This window comes from Neofelis nebulosa, chromosome 8, assembly GCF_028018385.1.
Source record: "Neofelis nebulosa isolate mNeoNeb1 chromosome 8, mNeoNeb1.pri, whole genome shotgun sequence".
NCBI lineage: Eukaryota > Metazoa > Chordata > Mammalia > Carnivora > Felidae > Neofelis > Neofelis nebulosa.
The window spans coordinates 130052580-130068348 of NC_080789.1; the positions used below are offsets into that span (position 1 = coordinate 130052580).

The 15769-nt window shown below is 43.4% G+C and overlaps 1 protein-coding gene across 3 annotated transcripts in view; it reads left to right on the forward strand.

Moving 5' to 3' along the window:
• FRMD4A (FERM domain containing 4A) overlaps window positions 1–15769 on the forward strand; it is a 614411-nt gene that overhangs the window by 281548 nt on the left and 317094 nt on the right. The window lies entirely within an intron of this gene.

A 15769-nucleotide genomic window follows, 5' to 3' on the forward strand; every position in this document is an offset into this window, starting at 1 on the left:
CATAGCGGAGAAATGGCTTCTCAGAACAAGTAATGTCCAGACGTCTGAATGAATGGGTTGAAGGAATAGAAAACACCTGCCCAAAGACACAGAAGCAGCCACAGTAGGTACTCCCGGGGAGACTTAGATGTGTTTGTGAAGTGAAGTGATCATTCCAGAAAACAAAGGAGAGGGCGGGCTCAACATACTGTATTTTTCCCATGGAGCGTGCAGAGGGTGGGAGAGAGAGAAAACATCACTCTGTACAGAGCACCGGTGTCTCAATCTTGTCCACTCTCCTAGGGATTAGGTTACTAAGACTTCCTCAGGAATTGATTTTATGGGATAAGGCTGTTTGAGTGACTGGTTTTTTTAAAGCAGCAGCAGCTGACAAGGATACTTCTATTCCTGTGATGGTTTTAGAAACACAATCTTTGAAAGCCCCCATCATCCGTAGCAACCTAAACATCATTTCTACCCCAAACCAACCACGGTCATTCTTACTCTTTTCTCGGGGTTTTCTGTTGGTGATAGGTCTGTTTTGTATTACTGATGGGGGCGTAGGGAGCTACAGACTGTGTGAAGCATGCAGGGGGTAATACAGCTGAAAGAAAAGTGTTCTCCTTCCAAGAACAACACTGGCGCTCCCCTGGGAAAGGCGGTGGTGGTACATTTTGAGGACCAGCCAGTCTGTGTCTCGAATCTGGAAAAGGCTGTGGGGGGTTGGCCCTTTCACTATACATCACTAAGTCCCTTTCAGGAACCTCACAGGGAATGGTGTGTTTTGGCAGACGTGAGAGTCTGGGGTTTCTTTTCTTTATTAATTTATAATCTGTCATCTAATTGAGGCAACATTATACTGGCAGGATTCCCAAAGGGAATCACCCTTTGCAGGCTGGATACTGGGGTCCCAATACCTCGCATTCATTCTGACTAGAGGATCAGGAAGTTATGCCTTCAGGAGGAATGGGTCAAGAAAGGAGAGCGACCTTCTGGATTTCCAGTGACGGGAGGTTCATGGCCAGCATCGCTATTTTCTGAAGTATACATAGAGACTGAGCCGCAGGATGGGAAGTTTCTTTGACAGCTGATACCCTCTGCCCAACCACCATGGTCTGCCATGGTCAGGTGGCTATAGGGTCTTGTCTGGGGGGTGGTCTGTGTGTGGCATACCAAAGGGTGAGTGTGAGCTTGGTCACCTCAGGGAAAAATTAAGCAAGAAGTTGTTTTATTTAAATACCACCAAGTCGTTAATGTAGTCCCTTTCTGTCCTTAGCTGCCCCTCCCCCCAACACACACACACTTTTCCAATTACTTCCAATAATCTTGTTTGTGCGTTCCTAGATATACTCTCCCCTAGAAGGGAACGGGATCACATACTCCACCCTTTTCTGTAAATACAACCCTTAATTTCATGGGCCCAGTTTAGGTCCTTAGTACCTCTCACTTGGACTAACCATCTAATTATTCTCCTATATCTATTATTTCCCTCCAGTTCATCCTATCACTATCATCTCCAGATCAGCCTCTGTATACTCTATTTTATTAATTGCTGAAAAATATTGTTCAGACTAATTTGAGGTTCACAGCAAAATTGAGCAGAAAGTAAAGAGATTTCCCCTGTACTCCGGTTCCCAAACACTCACGACATCCCACACTACAGCGATATGTTTATCACCATCAAGGAACCTATACTGACACATCATTGTCACTCAGTAGTTTACATTGTGGCTCACTATTGGTGCTATACATTCTATGGGTTGACTATGGGTGACTAACATATGACATGTATCCACCATTGCAGAATCATGTAAGATGGCTTCACTGCCCTAGAAGTCCACTTTGCTCCATTGATCCCTCCCCCCTCCCTCCTGCCTGGCAACCACTGATCTCTTTACTGTCTCCTTTCCTATTTTGCCTTTTCCAGAATTCCATATAATTAGACTCATACAGTATGTGGCCTTTTCAGATTGGTTTCTTTCATTTAACAATACACATGTAAGTTTCCTCCGAGCCTTCTCGTGGCTTGATAGCTCACTTCTTTTTAGTGCTTAATAATAGGCTGTTGTTTAGATGTGCCAACATTTATTTATTCAGTAACCTACTGAAGATATCTTGGTTGCTTCCAAGTTTTAGCAATTAGGAATAAATGGCTATAAACATCTGTGTGTAGGTTTTTGTGTGGACATAGGTTTCAATTCATTTGAGTAAACACCAAGGAGTTCAATTCCTGGATTGTATGGTAAGTGTTTAGTTTTGCAAGAAATGACCAAAGTATCTTCCAAAGTGGTTATGCTATTTTGCCTTCCCATCAGCAATTAACAAGCGCTCCCGTTGCTCCGTATCCTTGCCAGCATTTGGTGTCATCAGTGTTTTGGATTTGGGCCATTCCAATAGATGTGTAGTGGTATTTCATTGTTGTCTTAACTTGCCATCGCTCAATGACATATCACATGAACATCTTTTTCATACGCTTACTTTCCATCTGTATATCTTCTTTGGTGATGTGTGTTAAGGTCTTTGGTCCACTTTTTAAACCGGTTGTTTGTTTCCTCATAACTGAGTTTTAAGAGTTCTTTGTCTCTCTGGGATATCAGTCACCTGTCAGATACATCTTTTAAAAATATTTTCTCCCAGTCTATGGCTCTTCTCATTCTCCTGGCAGTTCTTTGCAGAGTAGTTTTTCATTTTCATGAAGTCCAGCTCATCAATTATGTCTTTCATGGATCTTGCCTTGGTGTTATGTCTAAAAGGGTATCACCACGTCCAAGGTCATCTAGATCTTGTAGGAGTTTTATTGTTTTGTGTTTTACATTTAAGTCTGCAATCCATTTTGAGTTAATTTTTGTAAACGCTATCAAGTCTGATGTCTAGATTCTTTTTTTTTTTTTTTTTTTGGTATGTGAATGTTCATTTGTTCCAGAACTGATTGTTTGAAAGATTGTTTTTCTCCATTGTACTACCTTTTCTCCTTTGCCAAAGATCAGTTTATTTTATTTATGTAGGTTTGTTTCTGGGCTCTCTATTCTGTTTCATTGATCTATTTATCTATTCTTGCACCAGTACCATACTGTCTTAATTAAAGTAGCTTTATAGTAAGTCTTGGAAGTTGAGTGGTATCAGCTTTCTCCAACTTTTTTACCATCAATATTGAATTAATTAATCTGGATCTTTTGCCTCTCCATATAAGCTTCAGAATCAGTTTGTTCATATCTACAAAATAACTTGCTGGGATTTTGACTGAGATTGTGTTAATCTATAGACAAATTTGAGAAAAACTGACATTTAGATAATATCAAGTCTTCCCCTCCATGGACATGGAATTTTTCTCCAATTATTTAGATCTTCTTTGATATCTTTCATCAAAGTTTTCTCATGTTCCTCATATAGATTTTGTGCATATTTTGTTAGAACTTTCTATACCTAAATAGTTCACTTTGGGAGTGCTAATGTAAATGGTAACATATTTTTAATTTCAAATTGCACTTGTTCATTACCGTATATAGGAAAGCAACTGACTTTTGTGTATTAACCTTGTATTATATAACCTTTCTATAATCACTTACTAGTTCCAGGAGTATTTTTGTTAATTTTTTCAGATTTTCTGTATTAACAATCATGTCATCTGTGAACCAAGACAGCTTTATATGTTGTATGTTCTTTCTCAATCTGTATACATTTTATTTCTTTTTCTTGTCTTATTGCATTAACTAGGATCCCAATATGGTATCGGAAAGCAATGATGAGAAAGACATCATTGCCTTGTTCCTGATCTTAATGGGGAAACTCCCAAGTTTCTCACCATTAAGTATGGTGTTTAGCTGAAGGCTTTTTGAGGATATCCTTAAGTTGGGAAAGTTCTCTATTTCCTAGATTATTGAGAGCTTTTATCATGAATGGGTGTTGGATTTTGTCAAATATTTTCTCTACATCTATTGATATGATTGTGTGAGTTTTCTTCTTTAAGATTTTTTTCATTGCATTTTTGTTTCATTGGTTGATTTTTAATGTTGAAACAACCTTGTATACCTGGAACAAATCTCACTTTTTATCCTTTTTATACATTGTTGTACTCAATTTGCTAATATTTTGTTGAGAATTTTTGCATCTGTGTTCATGACATATATCAGTCTGTAGTTTTCTAGTAATGTGTTTGTCTGGTTTTGATATTAGAGCAATGCTGACCTCATAAAATGAATTAGGAAGTATTTACTTCTGTCTTCTGGAAAATATTGTGGAAGATTAGTATAATTTCTTCCATAAATGTTTCACAGAGTTTAGCATTGTACCTATCTGGGCCTAGGGCTTTCTGTTTTGCAAAGTTATCGATTATTGGTTCTATTTCTTCTTATGTGAGTTTTGGCAGATTGTCTTTCAAGGAATGGATCCGTTTCATTTGGGTTATCAAATTTGTGGGCACAGAGTTGTTCATAGTGTTCATTTATTATCTTTTTATTTTTTTTTTTATTTTTTTTTAAATTTTTTTTTTTCAACGTTTTTTATTTATTTTTGGGACAGAGAGAGACAGAGCATGAACGGGGGAGGGGCAGAGAGAGAGGGAGACACAGAATCGGAAACAGGCTCCAGGCTCCGAGCCATCAGCCCAGAGCCCGACGCGGGGCTCGAACTCACGGACCGCGAGATCGTGACCTGGCTGAAGTCGGACGCTTAACCGACTGCGCCACCCAGGCGCCCCCATTTATTATCTTTTTAATGTCCAAAGGATGTCTCCTCTCTCACATCTGATGGTAGTAATTTGTGTCTTCTCTCTTTTTTTAAATTATCCTAGCTAAACATTTATTGCTTTTATTGATCTTTTCAAAGGACCAGCTTTTGATTTTATTGACTTTCACTATTAATATCCTGTTTTTACTTTCATTGATTTTTTGCTCTAATTTTTATTTTTTTTCCTTCTGCTTACTTTAGATTCAATTTGCTCTTCTTTTTTCTACATTCCTTAATGGGAAGCTTGTATTACTAATTTTTAGATTTCTCTTCTAATTTATGCATTTAATGCTATAAATTTCCCACTGAGAACTTCTTTCACTGCACTCCACAAATTTGATAAGCTGTGTTTTCAGTTTCATTTAGTTCAAAAAACTTTTAAAAATTTCTTTCTAGATTTCTTACGTGATCCATGTGTTATTTAGAACTATGGTGTTTAATATTCAAGTATAATCTATCTTTTTTATTATTGATTTCTAGTTTAATTCCACTGTGGTCAGAGAGAAGACATCATATGACTTTTAATCTTTTAAATTTGTTAAGATGTGTTTTATGTCCCAGGAAATGGTTTATCTTGGTGAAAGATCCATGTGAGCTTGAGAAGAATATGTATTCTGCTTTTGTTGGATGAAATAGTCTATAGATGTCCATCATATTCAGTTGTTTGATGGTTTTGTTGAGTTCAACTTTGTCCTTACTGAATTTGGGCCTGCCGGATCTGTCCATTTCTGACAGGACAATATTGACATGTCCAACTATACCAATAGCTTTATCTCTTTCTTCTTGCAGTTCTATCAGTTTTTGTCTCACATATTGTGACACTCTGTTATTAGGAGCATATATGTTAAGAATTGTTATGTCTTCTTGGAGAATTGGCCCATTTATCATTATGTAATACCCCCTTTATTCCTGATAGTTTTACTTGAAGTCTGCTGAGTCTGAAATTAATATAGCTATTTCTACTTTCTTTTGATTAGTATTGGCATAGTATACCTTTCTCCATCCCTTTGCTTTCTATCTATATGTGTCTTTGGGTTTCTTATAGAAAACATATAGTTTGGTCCTGTGTTTTGATTCACTCTGATAATATCTGTCTTTTAAGCTGTATATTTGGACTATTGACATTTAAAGTGATCATTGATATTGTTAGATTAACATTTAATTCTATTCGTTACTATGTTCTTATCATCAAGCTCAGAGATTCTTTCTTCATCTGTGTCCAATATACTAGTAAACCTATCAAGTCACTCTTCTTTTCTCTCACAGTTCCTGATCTCTAGAATTTCTTTTGAATCCTTAGAATTCCCATCTCTCTGTTTTCATTTCCATCTGTTCTTCCATATTGCCAACTTTTTCCATTAAAGCCCTTAGGATATAAATTTTAGTTGATTTTTTTTTAGTTCCTGGTCTAATAATTCAAATTCCTGCCATATCTCACTCTGTTTTTCATGCCTGTTCAATCTCTTCAAATTGTTGTGTTTTTTTTGCCTTTTAGTATGCCTTGTAATTTCAAGGTGGACATGATGTATTGTATGAAAGGAACTATGGGAAATAGACCTTTAGTAATGTGGTGGTAAGGTATGGGAGGAGAGGCATTGTATAGTCCCTTGCTCGTTCTCAGTCTTTTAGTGAGCCTTCGGGACTTCTTCTTCACCTGTGTTTTTCAAGTTTTTTTTCCTCCCCTAGGTGAGACAGGATAGGTGGAGGGGCTGAAGTTGGGCTTTTTCCTTCCCTCACTTGGAAACCTAGCACCAGCTGCAGTTGTGTATTTCCCTTCCCCAGTAGGCTCCCCAGGAAGGCTTCCCTTCCCCATTGTTTAGGCTTTCATAAAATAGTTTCTCCTGAGGGCAAGCCTTGTTAAGAAGGACAGGATCCTCTGATGTATTTTCATTTATACATCCCTAGAGAATATTGAAAATGAGCTTTAAAGTTGCATGAGCTTGGGTCTCAGTCCCAGCTCAGCGCCACTTCCTACTTGTGTGACTGTCAGCAGGCTGGCAAGCATTTAATCTTTCTGAGCTTTGATTTCCTTATCAATAAAATGTAGCTAATTCTACCCAGCTTACAGGATCATAGTGAAGGTCTCAAAGAGGTAATTTAGAGCAAGTGCCCAGGGCCATGCCTGATGCAAAGGAGGTGCTCATGGGTTAATCCGCATCTTCCCTTTGCCTTCCCCTATAAAGGCATCTGTTTCAATCCCCAAAGTGCAATAAGTCATTTTCTGTTTCTTTACTCCTATGTTCACTCTTACCACTCCCACCCAACACTCTCCCTGGAATTATCAGGGGTTTTGGTTCTGTGGAAGCACAGCATTTACTCCTGGCCTTGACTTCATCAATCTGTGGCCATTTCTCCTGACTTCTCCCAAAATGGCAAGAGGTACCCGGTCCTGAGCTCTGCAGCCAACAGGGATGTGGAGCCCTGGGGACAGGCTTCTTCTGCTTTCCAGCAGGGTTTTCCTGGGTAGGGCCTCTGAGCAAGGTGACTCTGGGCTGCCTTTCCAGAACCACCTCCCAGGAGAGAACCAGAGAAAAGTGTCCAGCATCCCATAGGGCTTGAGGACTTGTCATTCATAGGTCACTGACTCTCCTCTCAGCAGTGCTAAGGAATATAGGCTTTGTCATGTGAGTCTAATTGTCTAGAAAAAATATTTGCATCACAGTCCCATCAGCCTTAGGTTTCCTCTGTTGCTCATAGTATGCTCATCAGGATGTCATCCCACTATCTGAAGAACAGCTGTTTCCAGATTGACACTTCCTTTCCAGGATTACAAAGGGCCACTGGGGGAATGCAAGGCTTCTGCAAGATACGATAAAAGGGACATATCAGACCTGGTGTTTCATAATTAGTTGTCACCACTCTGGGGCTCCTGTAGCCGCTACAGTGCTGTTGGGTTCACGAGAGGAAATAACATACATGAGTGTGTACATGAGTGTATTCATGCAAACACACACACACAATATCACAGCAAAGTGAAGAACACAGAAGGTCCAGTCAAAGTGCATGAATGCCTCTCCAGGAGAATCTCCAGAATTGGTGGCAATGCCCTTACTGATATATTTGTCTTCCTTCCTTTCGTCCATGTGTCCTCATCTTGTTTCAAAGGATTTAAGGTTCTTTTCAAGGTGGTTTGGAGGCTTCTCATTCAGTAGCCATTTCCATAGCAGATCCATAGACCAAGAGCTCTGAAACGTACACTGAAGGAAAGGAAAACGGAGGAAATCAAGCAGGTCTCCTGAAACATTACTTGTCAGATCGAATAACCCAGTATCAAGACTCGAATCTGTCCATCCAGAAGGAGGCCAGGCACCTCCAGCTCTCCCTTCTGCTGCCAGAGAGCTGCACACACTTTCTCAAGGCCATCAGTGACCCCATAATGCCACCCACTGCTCCCAGTCCTTATCTGTTCACACTGCCCGGAACGTTGCTCCTCTGTTTACAATTCAGTTCTCATTTTTATCAAAATGATGTATGTGCATGGCAATGTTCATAACATTTTAAAGGTGAAGAGGGACTAGAAGGCTTATAAAGAAAAACACCAGGGTTCAGACCCTTTCTCCCCATCTCCGGGTCCTCTCCCCAGGGACATCCTTTGTAAGATGAGGCTTTAACTTACTTGAAAGCTTCCTCCACATCCCTACAAATACTTATCTCTCTCCGTCCACCTTTACCAATATATCTATACCACGGTTTAAATCAAAATTCAGTTTTATTACCATGGCCAATGTATTGTTTACACTGGAGAAATGGTGTGTATTATGATCACATCTCCTGGATTTTACAACTTTCTGTTTTTCCAGGTGGCAGTAATTGCCTTGTTTCATTGTTTGCTTGATTTTCTGTGCACCTATTAGTCATTTTTCTCTAAGATCTTTAATCTTTAAGGAGCTTTGTATCTGCTCTCAATTTGGTGCACTCATCATATACTCAATCCATGCGTTTTTTTTTTTTTTTTGAGACCTCCTTCCGGGGCTTCTCCATGCTCCTGCACCTCTTGGGCGAGCTCCTCTCTGAGTCCCTAGCATGACTGTGTTCTTGGGGCTCCTCTTTTCATTATTCTGAGAAACCCTTCTGTCAGCTCTCCTAGGATTCATTCTCCTTTACTTGGAATTCAAATACCACCACCACCACCACCCCCCCTTGTAGGCTTAACTTTCTTTTACTGGAGACTATCTTCCAGTAAACTCTTGAGAAGAGGTATGTGAGAAGAAGTAAATTTTGTGTTCTTGAATGCCTGCCCTCACACTTAACTAATAACTTGACTAGTGGTTACTTGTCTGCAGTTGAAATCCGAAGCAACATTTCTAGGTTCGACTCCCCTCTTATGTTCCAGGTCACAATGTTCGGGCTCCAGGAGCTCTGTGTGTCCAGAACTACTCATTATCATCTCCCCAAACCTGGTCCTCCTTCTGGGTACTTGGCTAATAGGACCATCCTTCCTCTACTCCATCATGATAGAGGATCACTGTATGCCTCCCTCTACCATTTATTTTTCCCCAGTATCTTGTATTCAGCCTCGCACTGCTGTCCTGGTTCTGGGCTCCATCACCTCTCGCTTGGATGATGGCAATAACCTTGCAACTGTTCTCTTGGCTTCTGATACACCTGGGCTCTCCATCCTACCACTCAGCCTTTACCACTCAAGCTCAAGAAGTTCAGGCTAGATGGTGTCACTTCCTTGCAAGAAGTAGCTTGTAATGACTCCTGTCATTACATCACGGATAAGTTCTAAAATATATTTTTCTATAATCTGCATGTCAGAATCCGGCTCTACTGTCATTTCTTACCGCCTTTATTCCCACACGTGATTCCACTATGTCACTTAATTTTCACATGTCTATTATCTGCATTCGTGCTATCAAGGTTTAGAATTCAAAGAGAATGGAGTACGCCAAGTACAGTAACAGTGAGAGTCCCCTATGCATCTTCGTTCACATCTTAGCACGTGTCCATGGTAGGTATTTTGCCCATTCTGGCCTTGATCGTCTACTGTGTATCCCTTTTGCATTTTGACCTATGGGATGTTAGGAACCATCTAGGACACGCTCAAGATAAACCCTATGCTTATGATGGGAGGTTTCTCAGCACCCATCTTTAAACAGATCAAGTGCTTTCCTTTCCCACGTTGGTAAAATACAGACCAGGAGGGTTATCCCAGAGAACCATGCGCAATTGGGCACCTGCCCTTGGGAGTGACACTGTCCTGGGCACAGGACAGAAAGCAATCTGACGGCCCCAAAGAAAGCCACCGTCCTTTGCAACACCAGAGGGATTACTTAAAACAAGGTAACCATTCTCCTATTAAAGAAAATCATGTTAAACTTCTCCTGGGAAAAAAGGTAGCATGGAAATTAGTAGCAGATTTAAAAGTTGATCATTTGCCACCCAATGCTTATCTAAGACACCTGAAATTTGAGAGCTGCGCCTCGTAAAAGTCAAAAGCCAACATCCATTGACTCTGTTTAGAGGTGTACTATATATATTCAGCTAATCCTGGGTCGTCAATACCATAGATAAGAACATTATTTATTTTGCCATTCTGGGTGCAATTACACAGTTTACCCTGTGCAAACGGCACTTCATAAAAATGGCAAATCAATGCTAGTTATCAAAATCCATCCACATGGATGGATAGCCCATGAAAAAGAGCTTTGCAAGACGGTCTCGCAAGCCAATCCACACAGCCAGCCCCACACGGGTCAGCTTATTACCCGATTAATCACACAGGCATCCTGGCAATCTTATCGATTCTTCAGGACCTGGACATGACATCACTTCGAATAGCACATGCAATAAGCCATTACCACCATGCAGAATAGCCATTATCCCAGGCTACAGCCATTGATTGCCTGACTTAGCCTCATGCTGGGAAGGGCAAGTGGAGCTCTGATGGGGGCAAATCATATCCAGGGCAGATGTGAAGGACTTTTATGTGGAGGAATGAAATTCGTCTGCTGCTTGTAAGCTGGATCTCTGCCTGCTCCCTCCTTCTCTGGGTGAAGAGTTGAATAATCCCGCCAGCAGGCTGATGAGCTGGCATTTGGTGCCCATGAAGCAAAGGGCGCTAAGACAGAATCTAGACTAATCCTCTGCACAGGCCGTTCGTATTTTCTACTTGACATTCCCTACAGCTTGATCATTGCCATCAAGATTGAGTGAGATTCTCGGATCCCTGATTAGCACATGAGGTTTCCAAGCAGCAAATGCTGTATTTTCTCCCCTACCCTGGAAGAATGTAAGGTCTGGGTTCCTTTGTGACCGGATGTGTATTTTTGAGTTGATGGGGAATGGGGTTGGAGGGGGGTCTTCTTCTGGGCAAATTAATTCTCTACTCCTAGTTACCCCAATGAAACCTACCGAACAGGGCATTCTTAAAGGTCTAAAAAGAAGCCTCTTTACCACCCAGTATATGTGGCTAAACTGTGTGACCTTTAAGGAATTCAGATGGATGAAACATGTATGTCCTAGGAGAATATGTATGAAGAGGCAGAGAGGTAGATGGTGAGATCCAGTAAGGCTGTTATGTTGAAGCAACAGGAAACAGTGTACCAAAGTGAGAGTGGAAATTGTGTGTGTGTGTGTGTGTGTGTGTGTGTGTACACCATTTCCAAAGAACTTGGACAGATTGCATTTTATCCTATTGGGTAGCTCTTCAGCAAACTTCCAGGTTTCACTATGAATACCTCATCACAGGGGGGAACTAAGCATGAGGAACAAAAACAAATGCTTCCAGAAAGCAGAAGTTCCCTTGTGTCCTCCCTTCTTGGAGCAGCACCTGATCCATAGCAGGCATCTAGCAGAGTCCAGCAGTTAACGAACCCCGAAGCCTCTTTCTGTGTGACCTGGGCCAGGTGACTTCATGTCTCTGGGCCTCAGTGTCTTCATCTTCATGTAGGGAAAAGGCAAAGTGCCCATTTGACAAGACGTTACGAGAATTAAAGAATGAATACATCTAAAAGCTTTTAGAATGGTGCCTGCAGCAGACTGTGCCTTGAAACGGGGTTGCCATTATTCTATTCGACCCTCAGTAAAATTAGTGCTGAATGAATGATGCAGTGTAAGCAATAGAAGGATGTTTTAAAAATTGGTTTAGACGGGGGCAAAGCCAATATCGTAGAGCTTGGCGTGGAATACAAGGAGAGCACAGACAATGTCATATCAGAAGCAATTAGTAGACTCGTCCCGGCCCACCAGACCTCTACCAGCAACAGTAATTAGGAGCCAAACTGAACAATTCGGTTCAAATTCCTTTTATTTTCTTTGCCTGGCTGGTCATGGAGGCAGACTATTCAGTAAAGCCCAGAATGTAGCCTAAATAGGCAAGGGAAGTTAGAGACAGACAGAGGGGAAGGAAGGAGGGAGGGAAGGAAAGAAGGAAGGATGGAGGGAGGGAGGGAGGTTGGAAGGAAGGAAGGAAGAGAGAGGGAGGGAGGGAGGGAGGGAGGAAGGAAGGAAGGAAGGAAGGAAGGAAGGAAGGAAGGGGAAGGAAGGAAGGAAGAAGGAAGGAAGGAAGGAAGAGAGAGAGGGAGGAAGGAAGGAAGAGAGGAAGGAAGAGAGAGGGAGGAAGGAAGGAAGAGAGGAAGGAAGGAAGGAAGGAAGGAAGGAAGGAAGGAAGGAAGGGGAAGGAAGGAAGGAAGGAAGGAAGGAAGGAAGGAAGGAAGGAAGGAAGAAGGAAGGAAGGGGAAGGAAGGAAGGAAGGAAGAAGGAAGGAAGGAAGGAAGGAAGGAAGGAAGGAAGGAAGGAAGGAAGGAAGGAAGGAAGGGGGAAGGAAGGAAGAAGGGAGGGAAGGAGGGAAAGGCAAGAAGCAAAGAAAATTTTATCTGCCCACCCCCCTGGCTACAATTGTCCCTACAGTTTCCTCCAGATGCCACACGAGGAAGAAGAGACCGTCCAAAAATGGACACTGCCAATAGTGTCCTGCATCAGGCCAAACCTGCATTAAAACCAAGAGGCCCCTCAACTATCCTCCCTGTGTGACCTGTGAATAGTCTCACCGGCCTTGGCCCTTTGAGGTCTGGTGATAACTGTGTTGCTTGATATCTTCCTCCTGCTCTTGGGGTATTAGGTTTCATATTTGGCCTAAATTCCAGCCTCTTTTCAAACAGAAAATTATGGATGTGGGTAGCACTTCTGTTCGTGTCACCTCAGCCATAGCTTACTCTAATAAGACGTGACATGAATGACCCAGGTTGGCTGAGTCAGGAGCTAACGGGAATGGTGACGGAGCACTGAAGAAAGACAGGGCTTCCCTCCCAAACTCCCCTCACCCCGGCTCCAGGAATGTTCCAGATTGCTGAGGAATTCTTCGTGTGTGTCTTTGGCTCAGTCTCATCCCGGTTATCCTCCCACCTGGTTTGCATGACAGCAATTAACCCCAAACTTCGTTCAAAGCCAGTGTTCCCTCTCCCGGCTCAGGGCTACCGTGGGTTCCTCGTCCCTGTCCCTCCGCACGAGCCCTGCTCACCGAGCTGCCTCTACTGCATCCGTAGTCTCTCTGTGGGACTGGCCTGGCCTCTAAACCCAGCTCTTGTCCTGTGGACGGAGTCCCTGGTGGGGTCTTTGAAGACCCTGCCTCCTTCACGCTGCGGTTCCCTGGTGTAAGTGACGTGTTTCTTCCACTTAGTCGTTTAAGATCTCCTCTTTCCCTGGCCTCCCTCTTGTTCTCTGCCCCTCCCCCATGGCCGCTGGGCTGATCCGTGAGTGGCCATGGCGCCCACGCGCACACCCAGCCAGTGGAGTCTCCCCTCTTCCACTGCTGCCTCCCACTATCTCCGTGTTGTCGAATGCTTTCTCTCTGACAGGCCGTTATCCCCAAGCCCCCCGCCCCCCGTTCACCCCCTGCTATAGGTGACCAAAAACATTTGATCTGATACATCTTACGTTGGCGTGTCAAGACCATTGATTTTCCGGAAATATGGTTCAATCGATCCCCGTGCATTTTCATTCCAGAGTTTGAATGTAAACAATTCTCACTGAGATGAGGAGGAAGTGTTCAAAATAAACAAACAAAACCCCACTCCACCCGCCTTCAGTGCTCTGCTCCAAGAGGCATCCAAAGCAGGGGCTTCAGAGGCTCTGGAACAGAAGCGTGTCTTCTCCACCCCACGTCCCCGGGTTCACTGACACCGCACCCCCATGGCATCCTCCCCATCTGTCCCGTGGGCCATCACCCTGAGCCCCGGATGTGCGGGGAACCTCCGTGCCCGCCATCCTGGCAAAAACGTGCTTTCTCCAAGTCGTGTGCTATTCGAAATGTTCTCCCCTTGCTTTTCTGTTTTCTTTTAGTTACTCTTTATTCACCATGTCCCAGTCCTTTGGTCCCCCGTCTCTGGTCTCAGTGCCGATCCTGGTTTACCCTCAGATCTCTTCCTTCTCTTTCCGTCCCCCACCCCTATGGCTGTTTCCAAGGCTCCCTGTCAACTGTCATCAGCGCATGGAGGCTGGGGAGGGTAGGCTGGAATGGAGGAGGGGAGGACCAGGGCCTTCCCTACTCCACCTTGGCCCGTGGCTTCAGCAGTGATCAGGTCTCACCCAGTGGGTCCACAGGGTTCCAGCCTCTGCAAGGTGACCCTGGCCCTGCTGCTGGTAATCTGGCTCGTCCCTTTACCCCCAGGCCGGGGACTGTATTGGCTCCCACTGGGCTACCGGCACAGCCCCTGTGAGCTTCTGTGCTGCTCCTTGCTGCTCACCAAGGGACCAGAGACTCGAGAACTGCTCCTTCAAATGCCATTTCCTGTACTTAAATTCTCTCTCTTTCTTTTTTTAATGTTTATTTACTTTTGAGGGAGAGAGAGAGAGAGAGAGAGAGCATGCGTGCATGGGAGGGGCAGAGAGGGGAACAGAGGATCTGAAGCAGGCTCTGCTCTAACTACAGCGAGCCCGATGCGGGGCTCGAACCCACAAACCGCGAGATCATGACCTGAGCCGAAGTCAGAGGCTTCACCAACTGAGCCACCCAGGTGACCCTAAGTTCTCTCTTTTTCAAAGACAGGGAATTTTCCCTTATCTCTCTTGGGTCCCATGGCTATATCTCCTTTTTGAATTTCTAACCTGCTATAATCTAATAGAGTCCTCGTGTTATGTGAGAGTGTAATGGATCAAGTCAGGCCCTGATACGAAACAGCTTGACTCTGGTTTCATCTTCGGTCTGACAGTTCTAGCTGTGTTACATTGGTTAAGTTATCAAACCTCTCTGAGCCCCAGTTTCATCACCTGTGAAATATGGACCGTGAAACTCATTTCTGCCATCGAGATAGCCATGGGTAACCTAGGCTAGGCACTCAGTAAATGTGAGTTCCCCTCACCCCTCCTAAAGTGGTCCTATCTGCAAAGGTATGAGTGCACATCCCTTCCTGGGAAACATATTTGTGTTTTAACAATGGCTTTCTGAAATTAAATGCTTTCGTCTCAGCAGTTAGTTCTAAATGTATAAATCTTAACTCCCCACAGCAAAACTATCAGCTTGTATTTTTGGACAAGCTGACCTTTGAGAGCCTTCAGATCTGTCTGTGAAGGTGCCTAGTTACTCTGTGGGGGCTGGGGAAAGCTCCGGAGACACCTCCTCGTCCCCATTAGCTGGGAGAAGGCCCTAGGGCTGATATGGGAAAGGATCCTGCACCTCGCCCCCCTGGGGGGTAGAGCGTATGGGGCTCAAATGTGTGGGAGTCTGGCTCAGGGTTATTTTTGTTTCCTTTAACATTCTCTTCTGTATGTATTTTAACCTTAATCAAATGCATATGTTTTTGTTTTATTTGCACTTAGCTCATCAAAGTGTCCTTTATGATCTGAACTATGCCATGAGGCCTTAACTCGTCAGCGAAACACTCATTAATACCCCTGGGAAACAGGAAGTTCTATTTAGTCAAATATAAATAAATTCAGCTCCCAGGGGCTTCACCCCGGCCTGGGTCAGGAGAGAGACAGTGACTTCCCTCTCAGCTGTTCTGAGCCAGCGCCCCCCTCCTTCCCTGGCCCCCCGCTCAAACTGCGCTGGAAGGAAGGCATCCCGGGACTCTGGACCGATTAAGTGTTTTTGAAAATGTGCCTGTCCTTCATTCACAACCCT